This window comes from Hyperolius riggenbachi, chromosome 7 (assembly GCF_040937935.1).
Source record: "Hyperolius riggenbachi isolate aHypRig1 chromosome 7, aHypRig1.pri, whole genome shotgun sequence".
Lineage (NCBI taxonomy): Eukaryota > Metazoa > Chordata > Amphibia > Anura > Hyperoliidae > Hyperolius > Hyperolius riggenbachi.
The window spans coordinates 113,828,379-113,842,960 of record NC_090652.1 but is presented as its reverse complement, the minus strand read 5'-3'; the positions used below and the strand labels follow the sequence as shown (position 1 = coordinate 113,842,960).

General features: G+C 51.1%; 1 protein-coding gene across 3 annotated transcripts in view; it reads left to right on the top strand.

The window, feature by feature from the left end:
• Positions 1 to 14,582, top strand: part of BAIAP3 (BAI1 associated protein 3) — a 317,725-nt gene that overhangs the window by 31,448 nt on the left and 271,695 nt on the right. The gene's annotated exons all lie outside the window — the stretch shown is intronic.

Sequence of the window (14,582 nt, the reverse complement as noted above, 5' to 3'; positions counted from 1 at the left end):
CCTCGCGCCCTACACTTATCGCTCCGCCAGGTGCGGGCGAATGTAAGACCTGAAACGGTGCGATTCCCATCTGCCGATCTTTTTAATCATTTCGGCGCCGAGGCCCCATCTGGTTGCCTCGGTAGCCGCCCCAATGCGAAATGAGTGTGACCCGTATTCGGCCGTGGCACACCCGATCCCTGTGAGTGTGCGTTTTAGCAGGGCTACGAACTGAAATCTGGACAGCGTAGTTCCGTCCTCGTGCCGCAGGAGCGGACCGGTTCGGTCAGATTGCCCCTGCATAAAACTTGTGTACAGTTGTACCGGGCAAGCCCTGCTCCCGGCCATCTCCCTGAGCCTAAGGGTTACTCCTTTGGCCCTCTGGTCCGTTTTTGATCTGGGAATGTGCACCCATAAGCTGCCTTGGGTTACTGAAATATCCTTTCGCTGTATCCCCCCCCCGCTATTTCTATTGGGGCCTACCAGCTCCCCCACCCTCAAAGCTCCATGGAAAGCTAGCGCAAAAGCCAGTTGGAACAGCCGAACTTCGTGTGCACTGCGGCAATGTACCTCCAGTGCGTTCAGTAGTTCGATCAGTAGTGCCAGCGTAATGGGCCTTCGGCAATCACCTCCCAACTCCTCCTTACCCCTACGTCTAAAACCCTTGACCACCTGGTGAATCATGAAGACCTTGGTTAAATCTTCCTCCCCCCTCAACTTAAATAAGAATGCCAGTGCCGCCATGGCCTTGTCCACTGCGGAGGGTGACGTAGCCGTGGCACATACGTTGTCGAGGAAATGGAGCATAAGGCTCCTTTTCTCCTCGGGGTTCCTCGTTGGGTGCCTGATTTCCCAGTCCGCCCACCTATTCCATACTCTGGTGTAGGCCCTCCAAGTGGCTGTTGAGATGGACTGTCTCACCCAACTTGCCAGTCTGTCGAGACTGTGTCCCATAGGCCTGGTGGTATCTGTGTGGGCCTCTCGTCCGCCTCTGGGGCCAACTTCCGAAAACGGTCCAGCTGAAAACGAGACAGTGCGTCAGCTATCCCGTTCTCCTTACCGGGGATGTGTACTGCCCTGAAGCTAATGTTATGCTGCAGACACTTTAGTACGAACTGCCTGATGAGACTCACAACTGGGGGCGATGATGAAGTCAGACTATTTACTGCTGCGACTACTGCCATGTTGTCCGTGCGAAATCGGACTGCTCTGTTGGCTAGCTCGTGGCCCCAGGCCAACAGTGCTACTACCAGCGGGAAGAATTGTACAAAGGCCAGGTTCCTCCCCAGTGGTGATCGGAGCCATGGGTGTGGCCACCTGCCGCTCACCCACCGTCCTTTGAAATAAGCTCCAAAGCCTGTGGACCCCGCAGCGTCGGTGAAGAGCTGCAGCTCCTCGTTCGTGCGCCACTCTTGGGGCCACAGCGTTCTCCCATTATAATCTGCCAGGAACGATTCCCAGACCCTTAAGTCATCTTTTGTCTCCCGTTTTAGCCTGATGAAGTGGTGGGGCTGCTGTATTCCTTTCGTCAGAAAGGCTAGGCGCCTGCAGAAGATCCTGCCCATTGGCATGACCCTGCATGCAAAGTTGAGTTTACCCAGTAGTGACTGTATTTCTCGCAGTGTCCTTTTCTTGGCTGCCAGGGATTTTCCCACTTCAAGCCTGAGGTCACTCACCTTGTCCTCAGGTAGTCTGAATTCCATCGCCTCCGAGTCTATCTCTATCCCCAGAAACTTGATCTGCCTCGTTGGTCCTTCAGTTTTGTCAGCTGCTAATGGTACCCCGAATAGGTCAAATGTGTCTACCAGCGTGCGCATCAGCTGCCCGCATTCGCCCGACCCGGCCGGGCCCACGCAAAGGAAGTCGTCCAAGTAATGAACTATGCCTTTGGAACCGCTTTCGTTCTTCACCACCCATTCTAGGAATGTGCTAAAGGCTTCGAAATACGCGCATGATATTGAGCAACCCATGGGCAAGCATCGGTCGACATAATATCTTCCCTCAAACTTGCATCCCAACAGGTGCAGGCTATCCTTGTGCACCGGCAGTAGGCGAAAGGCCGATTCTATATCTACCTTGCCCATTAAAGCCCCTTGGCCTTATCCTCTCACCAGGGCTGTTGCCCTGTCAAAGGATGCGTAGTGTACCGCTGCTAAGTCCGGGTCGATCCCGTCGTTTACCGATGTGCCCCGTGGGTGCGACAGGTGGTGGATAAGGCGGTATTTACCTGCCTCTTTCTTGGGGACCACGCCTAGGGGTGATATGTGTAGATTGGGAATGGGTGGGTGTTGATAAGGACCTGCCATCCTTTCCATGGCTAGCTCCTTATCCAGTTTTTGCGCCACCACCTCTGGGAATTGATACGCGGATTTTAAATTTTTGCACCTGTCATTTGGGTAGGCCGTTTCGCATGGTATTCTAAACCCCTCCCGGAAACCATATGCTAGCAGGTCGGCCTGTTCCCTATTGGGGTACCTGTCTAGCCATGGGGCCATCGCCCCAACTTTAACTGGCGTGACTCCCTTTTCCAGCTCCTTGCTCTGCCTTGACCCCTTGTGCGTTTCTGTTCCTTTTGTAGCATTTTGCCCCTGGGTGCCCACTGGCCCCGCAGACTGCGCAATCGTGCTTATACCTGCATGTGGTTCCCCGCTTGCAGGTATCGTTGTTGTAGTTCCAGCATAGACCCTTTCTTTGCTGGGCCAGCGAGGCATCCGCCCCGCCGGCACCTGCTTGAAAGGGGGCGTTCTGTCCCCCTTTGTACCCGCCCCCGTATTCTGGTTTGGCGGGGCTACTCAGTGACATCCATAGCATGATGTCCCTGTGCTCCCACGTCAAAGATGACCTGACTGCCATCCTTTGGCGAAACTGCTCATCGTATAGCAGCCAGGCCTTCCCCCCGTATTTGTGGTAAGCCTCCCTGATGCCGTCTAGGTAGCAGAACATTGCTGCGCATTGTTCTGGGGTCTTTTCCCCCACTATGCTGGCGAATATGTGGAACGCCCTGGACCAGTTGGGGAATGTCCTGGGTATTAGTCTATACATTCTCCTTATGTCGTCCTCCTCCTTGCGGTGTTCCTTGCCCCTTTCCCATTTGTCTATGTTAGAGTTATCCAGGGGGAGCACTGTGAAAATGTCAATGTACTGACCCTTCCAAATTTTTCCTTTGTCTCCTCCGACACGTGGAAACCTAAGGGGCCCGCAAAACAGATGTAGGTGCTGCTCTTAGCCGAATCGGCTAGACGGGGTGCCCGTTCGGGCTTCTCGGTCGCTGCTACCTCTGGGGTTGCAGCGGCCGGCGGTTGATCGTTCCCCACCTCCGGAACCGAGCCGCACACCTCTGCCTGTTTTCCGGGCCTTGTTTCCTCCCCCCCACCCCAGGCCCCCACCTGCTGGGTGGTATTATTTGCCCTAATGGCCTTTAGAATCTCCAGCAGTAACGACCGCTGGTCCCCCTCCTGCGAAACACCACTAGCATTTGTAGAAGCATACATTTCATTGGCAGTCGTTTTGTTGTTCTCACCTGATTGGCTTTTTGCCTCCTGGGGTGTCGCTGGTCCATCCCTTCGATGTGGCCCCTGAGCCAAGTGCTCCCCGGAGCCGTGATGGGCGACCTGCGGAGGCAATAACAAAGAGGCGACCCCTTCTGCCCAGTTATATCGCTGTCGCGCGCCCTGTTGCTGCCGTCCTTCGGCGCTGCTGCTGTCCCGGCCTTGTGCCTGGTCCCCCCCCGCTTCCCCCGCGCCTTCCTGGTAACCCCATCCGCCCTCCTGCTGGCCCCCGTAATGGCCCTGGTCTTCCTCCTGGTCCCCCTCGCTCTCCCCTCCCTCCTCCGCCGAACTCACCTCCGTGGCGTGTTCTGGCTGCTGCTGCCGTCCTCTGTCCCTTTCCCGCCCGCTGGGCCTCTGAGCTGACGCCTGACCGCCGCCCTGGCCTCTTGTGGCCCCCCTGCCCGCTGCTCTCTTTCCCCCCGCCTTGCGACCCCCCCCCTTTCGCTGCCCTGCGACCCTCTGATCTCCTGGGGCCCCCTCTGACTGCTGCTCCTGCCTCCCCCCACCATCCCCCGGCACCATGCTGGGGCTCTGCGGTGAGCCCTTCACTTGCTCCGGTGTCTGGAGGCTCGGGGCTGGGCCGTGCCCCCCTCGGTGGCCATGTGTGTATGGCCTATGGGTGGGGGTGGCCGCTTGGCTGCTGGCTGGGGATGGGGTGCGTGAGCCCTGCGCTGCGGGGGTTGTGTCTCCCCTGGTCCCACCGCTGTGTCTGCCGCTGCGCTGGCTGCGCTGCCCGGGGTTCTTACCTGCCCCGTCCCGGCGGCGGCCATTTTGCCGTGGGCTGGCTGGTTTGGGACGGCGGCCATTTTCCCAGAGTCCCGGGTGGCGGCCATCTTGCTGGGGCTCCGGGTGGCGGCCATTTTGGTGTGGGCCTCGAGGGGGAAGAGGGAGGGGGCGTGGACCTGCCGCTGTTTGTTGCTGTCCGGGCGGGTGGGCCTCCTCGGTCGGGCCGTCTCCCGCACTCCGGCTCCTCTCTGCCCGCCCCACGTGGACCCCGCGATCCGCCGCCGCAGCCTGGGCCCCTATGCCCCCCGCGCCGACCACCGCATCAATGGGCCCTTCCTCCCCCCGCCTCCTGCTCCTGGCTGGGGAGCCTGCGGGACTATACCGGACCGGAGGCCTCCTTCTCCTCGGGTTCTCCGGGCGCGGAGCCCTATCCAGGTCAGTGAGCTGGGCCTGTAGCCACAGCATCCCTTGCTCGCCTGGCATGGCCCGCACCCGGTCCCAGAGCTCCTGCATGGGGGCATCCATGGCTGTTTGCCCCTGCAGCTGCTCGGTGCTGGGGAGGGTGGGCTGAGGGGGAAAGCTTGGTGGGGTAGCTGGGCAGGAGGGTTGCGAGGGGTGGGATGCGACAGCCAGCGGCCACCTGGGGCACTTGGAGGGTGCTGCAAGGGCCTGGAGTGCTGTGAGGGGGCCGCTGTGCTGGGTGGGATGGATGGATGGCACACAAAGAGAAGACTTGGTGTGCCCAGAAGCTCCTTGGGGGAGATGCAATGCGAGGCAGGAACTGCAGGTCGGTCGCCTGCAGCAGCTGTAAAGGCCTCGGTGAGTTGGGCCCGGAATGGGATGGGGTTTTGCCGGGCTGGGGTAGCCGGGATGAATGGGCAGGATGGATGGGGCTTGCAGGGGCTGCTGCTAACCGCTGGGGAAAAAGGCTGCTGTTGTGTGGGCCTGATGCTGGGCGATGGCTGGGGAGGGATTTCTGGCTAAGGCCTAGTAAGAAAAACTGCACTTACCCCAGCCTGAGCTCCAGCGAAGTTTGCTGTATCCACACGATCCAAGAAGGGAGGCTGAAAGGCCAGCCCCCTGGTCTTATAGTGTCCTGGCCTCAGGCCAGGACACTCCACCTTTACTTCACACCTGGCGACCCTATTGTCTCTGGACAGTCCAGCTCAGAGCCCACCCGGTCACGCCTCTTCTCGCCCTAGCTTCGCCCAGCTCTCAGGTTACTTCATCATCAAACAAGTGGCAGAGATTGAGCTTCACATTTCCCTTTAACAGGAGGGAATTGGGGGGTTAGCAGCTTTATAGGTAGAAGGAAACATGATAAAAGAACATTAGAGGCAGGAAGTGATCGAGCAGCAGAGAAAGTATCACCATAGCGCTGAACAGATTGGACAGATGGCTACCTTGTACTGTTCACCTTGATTGCCTGCTGGTATCTTAAAATAGAGCCACAATCAATAATTCATCTATATTGCATTATTGATAAGGTCCCCGTTTTAAGCCTGTTTACTTAAAGTGCATGGACAGACTTCCAGGTTCTATGTACATCTGCTCCCACCCCCCCCCCCCAAGTCCTCAGTTTCAGAAACAAATAATTCCCAAATACCTTTTTGTAAACCCCAAAATGCTGTGTACACATAAACCATAGGAACACCTTACTGAATGTGTCCAGGATTACCTGATTCATGGTATTTGAGGGTTCCCAAAGGTAGATAAGGGTAGCAAGGTAAAAAAATTAATAAGAGGAGTGCTTCCAATTGTGCAGAAAACTTTAATTCTATAAAATCGCTGTTAAGATACACTTACAGTTTGAGTGTAGAAAAATTGCATGCCAGGTCCTCTCCGAGGCTTGGCCAAGCTGAGTCGCAGGCCTGACATGCGATTTTTCTGCAAGCTGTACTGTATCTTAACAGCGATTTTATTGAATAAAAGGTTTATGCCCCATCGGAAGCACTCCTCTTCTTTTCGTTTTTCTGTATAGGACACTGGCACCACCCACTACCTCGAGAAGCATCAGAGGCAATAACCACTTAACCTCCTCGGCGTTCTATTGAGATCGCCAGGGAGGCTGCGGGAGGGTTTTTTTTTAATTAAAAAAAAACTATTTCATGCAGCCAACTGAAAGTTGGCTGCATGAAAGCCCACTAGAGGGCGCTCCGGAGGCGTTCTTCCGATCGCCTCCGGCGCCCATAATAAACAAGGAAGGCCGCAATGAGCGGCCTTCCTTGTTTTGCTTAGATCGTCGCCATGGCGACGAGCGGAGTGACGTCATGGACGTCAGCCGACGTCCTGACGTCAGCCGCCTCCGATCCAGCCCTTAGCGCTGGCCGGAACTTTTTGTTCCGGCTGCGCAGGGCTCAGGCGGCTAGGGGGGCCCTCTTTCGCCGCTGCTCGCGGCGAATCGCCGCAGAGCGGCGGCGATCAGGCAGCACACGCGGCTGGCAAAGTGCCGGCTGCGTGTGCTGCACTTTATTTGATAAAAATCGGCCCAGCAGGGCCTGAGCGGCAGCCTCCGGCGGTGATGGACGAGCTGAGCTCGTCCATACCGCTCAGGAGGTTAAAGCACCATCAACACAGCTAAAGTAGCGCAGGATTCATAATTTTTGTCTGAAGGGTAGCAAGGTAGTCTCACGCCGATTGAACGCAACAAAAGCATGTGCTATCTTGCATTTAGAGAGGAGGGTGGTGGCATAGCTATCTACAGGCAAAAGGGCTCCAGGGTGGACTTTGGATCTGTGCCCCTGTCTCCTGTTCCAGTAATGCCCTCTGCTTCCCCTATATTTATATAGTTGAGCCCCCTGTTGCCCTGCTCTGTTAATGCCCTCCAGTATCTCCTGTAGATGCCCTCTAATTGAAGTGCCACCTTTATCCCTCTGTAGTGCCCTGTATAGTTCTCTGTAATGCCCTCCATTGCCTTCTGTAGTGTCCCTCATTGTTCCCTGGAGTTCCTTCAATTGCCCCCTTGAAAAACCATCTATAGCATATTTAGACCTTCTTATATTGCTCTCCATAGTCCCCTGCAGGTCTTCAGAGACAGGGTCTCTATTGCCCCTGTAGTGTCCTTAGATGACTCCTTACTCCAGTGGTGCCATTAGAGTGGATTTGCTGGTTTGGCAGGCAGTGGTCATGAGGAGGTCTGGAGCACCAGTCCCAGTCAGACGGAGACATCTGTGACCTCTTCTCTTATGCTACCAGAAGGGGGGGGGGAGTCTACAAAAGCTCTTGTTTGGTGGCCAAAAACACCCCACAGAAAACATCAACAGTCCTTTTACTAAATAAAAAAATTCATTTTAATAATCAACTTCTGGATTTGAGCCTGGCTGCACAGAAATCAGTACAGTATAATTTCTGTGACTAGAGATGTGCTTTCCAGCAAGCCTGATAGTGAATTGTGCTGGGGGGAGAACCAGCTTGCGATTGAAGAGTCACATACAGGTTTGCCAGATGTGATTTTGGAATCCAGCCAAAGGCTTTCTTCTATTGAGCATGTGAACACTGTTCTACTGCAGATGGCCGGGACTCAGCTTAGTGAATTCCTATACAGCAGTTGCTGGCTGTGAGCTGTGCGTACATGTGGCTGTTTTGTTTTCCTTAGAAATTGTGTGAAGACCAATTTGTGGGGTATGCCTCTTTACAGTGCATTAGTAAATCAATATTCAACAGCATTTTTCAATGAAGTTGATCTATGGTAGTAGGTAGAGGTCTTTGGATTGTTTTTTTGTGGTACTAGTAAATCACCCTCACAAAGTGGAACATATATTCATTAACATAATGAAGGAAGTTGAAGATATATATTTCATATATACCCGTTTCCCCAGTTGGTTTTTATGGAATAACTGCACTTACACATGTTTTCAAAAAGTGCAGTTATTAGGCCCCTTAATGCCCTAATAGGTCTCTGGTATCTCCACCATTGTCATGTGATCTGAAAAACCTGGACTTTTTTCTTATATACGTCTCCATCACTCTTTCTTCCTAGTGCTAGATCAGGCTTTTTCAACCAGGGTTCCTTGAGTACTCTGCAAGGGTTCCTTCTTCCTTGGCATTTTCCCCCATGGGGGTAGTATAATAGAGCACATTATAATAGGTGATACTTCAACAAAAAGGACTAAATTGGGGGGGTCAGGAGACAGTATAATGAGTGGTAGTGTAATAGGGGTAGTGAAATAAACAGCCACACATACTTTTAAAGACCATGCACCCTGAAAAATAAATGCAGGGGTTCCTCGAGACCAAAAACATGTTTGCAGGGGTTCCCTGATACCCCAAAGTTATTTGCAGGGTTCCTCCAGGGTAGAAAGGTTGAGAAAGGCTGTGCTAGATGGTATTGTTGAGACGAGGCAGATTTTTTTTCATTTTAGTGGAGAGGCCACTTCATTTCTATCTCTAAGAAGACCCGGTGGTAGACTCAGCTTGGACAGTTGTGTCAGGTGAGTGACAAATGGAGATCTGGCTCTTTGGATCACTTGACCCTTAGTAGCTGTGGATGTGCATAAAAGATGAAAGAAAGTTGGCACTACAGTGTATCACCAGGGTATGAGAGGCTAGTTCCAGTGATAACCTCTCAGCAAATACGGTACTTAGCATGCTCTGACCAAGTGATGAAGATGAGGCTATCCAAACAAACGCAGATGTGATGGTAGGCACTGCATGTGTACTTTATTTATATAATGCCCAAGACAGTCGGTGCATTCTTATACCTATAAGCAAAGTTCAGAGAACTAGCCAACACCAGAGCAGGTAGATGGATGGTGGTCACTTAATTGGAGGCTATGGCGGGCACCCACCACCCATCTACCTGCTCTAGTATGTGCCAGTTCCTTTGTTCAAGTGTATAATAATGCAGTGACTGTCTTGTGCATTATACAAATAAAGTACACATGCAGTGCCGACCATCACATCTACATTTCTTTGAGAAGTTGTGGGTGTGCCTGTAAAGAGGTGTGAGTAGGTAATGGTAGCTTAGGGAAGCCTAGGAGGCAGTGTATTAACAAGAGCATTTCTTGTTACTGCCCTTTATAAGCGCAGTTATCCTTTAAGGACCATGTTCAACTAATTCTGTTCTGTACTAGTATTTCAGTCTTGTGTGAGGAATCACACAATGGCTTCTGGGTATAGCATGTCTCCAACTGGTCTGCCGATCATGCCAGCCACCCCAACCCTAACACAGGCAAGTCATAATTTTATTGGCTACGTATAACTGGGAATGAAAAATACTGTAATTAGGGCATCCAGCTTTGAGATAGGTTGACTGACAGCTTATTATAACTGCATGAGAGTCAAAGACATAACTACCACACCAATGAAGTCTCCAAGAAGTAGAAGCAGGTAGGTTATTCAACCGCTGATACAGAGCAGCGAACAGGATACATTTAGCAACGTCCAGTGGCAATCACCACTCCACCAATAGCCAACAAAAGTGTAATCAGACTTCATGTGGTGTTGTTCAAAGGCATTTTATCAAATTACGTGCAGAACATTTCTCAGCTTTTCCTGCTGCGCAGATACAGCCAGACACCTGTGCAGAAATATTCATACTCCAGCACACCGCCAATATGCAGTCATTATGAGACCAGAAATAGCATTCATGTTCTTAAAAAATCCATAATCTAGCGTTATCTGGTGGGGGGGGAAGGGAAGAAGCTTGTTGACTGTTCACTTGTTGATTGTCTCTTTGTGCTGAAGGCTTTGTTGAATCTGTTCTTCACTGTAGCATTCATGTATCAGTATGGATAATCTATAGCCTAGAGTCTTAGCGTGGCATGCACATCTACCTTTGTTGTGTTCAGGGAGTACTTTGCTTTTGTTGCAGTCAATTTATTAATGAAAATTTAGAGATCAAAAAAAGGAAAATAAATCAGATATAAACAAACAAAATAAGGATCTTTAGTTAATTGAATGCATGAGCATTAGTGAATTAAAAGCATAAGCACATGTTTGCCACATATATTTATACAATTAGCAAGTACAACCAATACATTTATATTTGTTAAGTTTTACTTGAGATGACATTTTCCACAACATGAGGTACTTAGCAAATACCATAACTCATAAAGGGGTACACTGTAACCATTATCTACAGTACGTATGTGAAGGTTTTATTTTTGGCATAGCTGGGGGCTTTTTAGAGTTACTTCAGTTATTGAGATTGCCACATTTAATTACTATTATTAGAACTGCAGTCTCATATAGGAAAACCATTGAATCTAATCAGCAAGGCCACCGAGCTTTTGAATACCGTTGACAAATCAAAACTCACATGCCTAAAGTAGTACAGTACGGGGGTAGGAGTAAAATGAGTTGAACTTATCTGGGGCTTCTAATGGTCCCCTTTTGGTTCACTTCTGGGATTTTCGACTATAACGACCAGCTAATGCCGATAGGCGGCGGCTGGTCGTTTGTGGATTTCCATGGAACGGAGGGTGTCTCCGTGAACAGCCTGCGAGCCTCTGATCGCGGCTCGCAGGCTAAATGTAAACACGCAAAGAAATCCCCTGTGTTTACATCCATATGTCACTGCTGCGCAGCAGCGCCGTAAAGGAAAGAAAAAGGTAAGAGGCCGGGGATCACCGCCGTGTGATGGGCTGAAGCCTATCAGAGGCGGCGCAGGACGCATCGCCGTCCTGTGCCGCCCATGGAGCGAAGGGGAGGGAGGGAAGTAGAGGGAGGGAGGGAGGAATCGCGCTGCGGAGGGGGCTTTGAGGAGCCTCCCCCCCCCCCCCCCGCTAGGCACATGTGAGCGGCGGCGATCAGACCCCCCCAGCAGGACATCCCCCTAGTGGGGAAAAAAGGGGGGGAAGTCTGATCGCCCTGCAGCAATGACAATCTGTGCTGCGGGCTGGAGAGCCCACGCAGCACAGACTTGAGAAAGCAGCCCCGGTCCTTAAGTTGGAAAACACTGCACCTGCGCGGCTGCGCCCTCGGTCCCGCTGACGTCACCAGGAGTGTATTACACAGGCCCAGTACAATCTGTGCCTGCACGGTACTCCAGAAGTGAAGCGGAGGCGGGGACTGGAGCATCGGTGAGAGGCTGCACAGGCACAGGACATCTGCAGGGGACCATTAGAAGCCCTGGTAAGTTCAACTCTTTTTCCCCCTACTCCCCTACAGTGGTCCTTTAAAGGCTTTATAAAAGTGACCAGTAGCTAATCATCTACCAGTGGACTAAGCAAGTGTACCATTATTTTTTATTATAGAGTTTTAAAATCCAAATTCCAGGCCCAATATTCCCTTTTTGCGTCAAACAAGGCATCCATAGCTAGAAATTATGTGTAAAAAAATATTTTCAAATGATTTTCAGTCTGCAGATATCAAGGGCCAACTAGAGATGGCCCGAACAGTTTGCGGGCAAATAGTATTCTGCAAACTTCCGTTATTTGCATTCACGGCGAACAGCGAATATTTGGTGTTTTCGACCCACCCCCTATACATCATCATTGAGCTAAACTTTGACTCCTTACCTCACAGTCAGCAGACACATGGCAGCCAATCAGCTAGCACCCCCTCCTGGACCCCTTGAAACAACTTTTCCTTCAGAAACTGTCTTTGTAGGTTGTAAAGTTCGCCTGCCCATTGAAGTCTATGGTTGTTCGCCAGATTCACCTGTTTGTAAACATTTGCGGAAGTTCACAATTGCAGGTTCGCGAACAGTAAATTTGTGACATTTCTAGGGCTAACCAACAGCTCATAATGGGGGTTTATCAAGGGTACAGAATGTAAGGAACCATTCAGGTCTTAACTTGAGCATATCTCAAGTATTAATGGAATGATATCACCCCCTGTATTCACGTATACAAGACTTTCCACGTGTCCTACTAAGTCACTCTCCAACCTTAGGCCAATGTATTACATTCTACTACATGTCATTGGAGTGCTTCTTTAAGGCTTCCTTCACATGGGAAACTGTAGGTGGCGCATTTACAGCCTGTTAGAGGGGATACATTTGTCCCATGGAGGAACATCTGAGCCATGCTCAGACAGAGCAAGAGGTACATTTTGCTGATATATAACTGCACCACATGTCAAACCCTGACACACATGTGGTTAGAAATGCTGCCAATTGGCCCGTAAGTTCCTGCTGGCCGTCAGACTAGAGACTGAAAAGTGTGGCAAGCGCACAGTTCAGCTGTCCATGTGAAAGAGACCTAAGCATTATCAGCAAGTTCTCTAAATGTGGCTATTGCTGTTCTGCATCTCAGGATCATTCTGCAGTTTAGCCTGCATTGCAATACCCACGTACCATGAAGCATTTCCTCTTAGGAATATACTACAGTAGGTTGTCTAAATATACAAACAAATGAGTTGTACCCCTTAATTGGGGGATACCCATTTAAATGAAGCCCATGGTGGGCTAGATTACCTTTTCAGAAGTATCCTGGTACTGCCTGGTATCCTCTTTATTCAATGAGAAATAGGAATAGCACAAAAGTTAGCTTCACCTTAAAAACACATTAAAATACCTGCAGAGCGCTCCACTCGGATAGGCCAGCACAAACTAATCATGCCTCGCCTACACTGGTACTGGAACCACCATACTCCAGCTTGTCTTCAGTGTGGGGAGACAGATAGTGCCAGGGTGCGTCTGATGGTAAAATGTTTCAATCAGCGGTAGGAACCACCTCTATGCTCACTAGAGATGACTTTTAGGCAGGTGGAAAGCCAACCTGTCCCAACTGGCATCTCACCAATCCAGGGTCTTGTCTGTTAGCTTATTCGCGGCTGCAGCCTCCTCCAGTCATCCAGAGCTGCCTCCTTCCTACAGTTCACCACTTAACCCAGCCAAGGTCTGGCACCGGAGAGCAGTAGCCATGTGGGGAATCAGTTGTCCATACAGCCGATAGCAGCGCTCAGACGCAGAGCAGGACATGACCCCAACCACCTCATAAAACAAGTGTGGCCATCATTATCTTCACACCCATAACAAGTCTAGCCACCAAAACACTTGATCTGAAGGATGGACCCCTTTATTGGTTAAAGGGAAGGTTAGTAGTTGGGCTCCATCACAGCTCTGGGTCCCCCTGCAGCTGCGGATGCTACCCCCCTGTAGTTACACCCCTTAAACAAGCTCACCATGGGCTTCATTCATTTTTTGTATCCCCAGTTCAGGGTTACTTTAAGTCCTGAAATAACATTTGTTGCAATGCTTTCACTCTTTAGAGTTAATATAGAGAATATTGTTGCTTCTTAACAAAAGTAGAGAATTACTTGAAATAGTTGTCAAGTGCATCATGTGAATCCTGATGACATTATGGTGGGTGATTTCATTCAGCAGTAATAACAACCCAGCTTTTTATCCTGTTGGCCTTTACTAGTGTTGGGCGAACAGTGTTCGCCACTGTTCGGGTTCTGCAGAACATCACCCTGTTCGGGTGATGTTCGAGTTCGGCCGAACACCTGACGGTGCTCGGCCAAACCGTTCGGCCATATGGCCGAACTAAGAGCGCATGGCCGAACGTTCCCCGAACGTTCGGCTAGCGCTGTGATTGGCCGAACGGGTCACGTGGTTCGGACCCGAACGCGCTCTGATTGGCCGAACTGTCACGTGGTTCGGGTAAATAAATACCCGAACCACGTCATATCTCCGCCATTTGTCTGTGGGTTTAGCTTTGGGTAGGCAGGCAGGGTAGTTCGCGCTCCAGCCACGCTAGCCAGGGTCCCCCCCAGTCATTGTGTGTCACTGCTGGGAACAGTAGTACACCGCTCGTTCAGCCACACTATATAGCATTCTGTGTACTGTTCTGTGTCTGCTGGGAACAGTGGTACACCGCTCGTTCAGCCACACTATATAGCATTCTGTGTACTGTTCTGTGTCTGCTGGGAACAGTGGTACACCGCTCGTTCAGCCACACTATATAGCATTCTGTGTACTGTTCTGTGTCTGCTGGGAACAGTAGTACACCGCTCGTTCAGCCACACTATATAGCATTCTGTGTACTGTTCTGTGTCTGCTGGGAACAGTAGTACACCGCTCGTTCAGCCACACTATATAGCATTCTGTGTACTGTTCTGTGTCTGCTGGGAACAGTAGTACACCGCTCGTTCAGCCACACTATATAGCATTCTGTGTACTGTTCTGTGTCTGCTGGGAATAGTGGTACACCGCTCGTTCAGCCACACTATATAGCATTCTGTGTACTGTTCTGTGTCTGCTGGGAACAGTAGTACACCGCTCGTTCAGCCACACTATATAGCATTCTGTGTACTGTTCTGTGTCTGCTGGGAACAGTAGTACACCGCTCGTTCAGCCACACTATATAGCATTCTGTGTACTGTTCTGTGTCTGCTGGGAACAGTAGTACACCGCTCGTTCAGCCACACTATATAGCATTC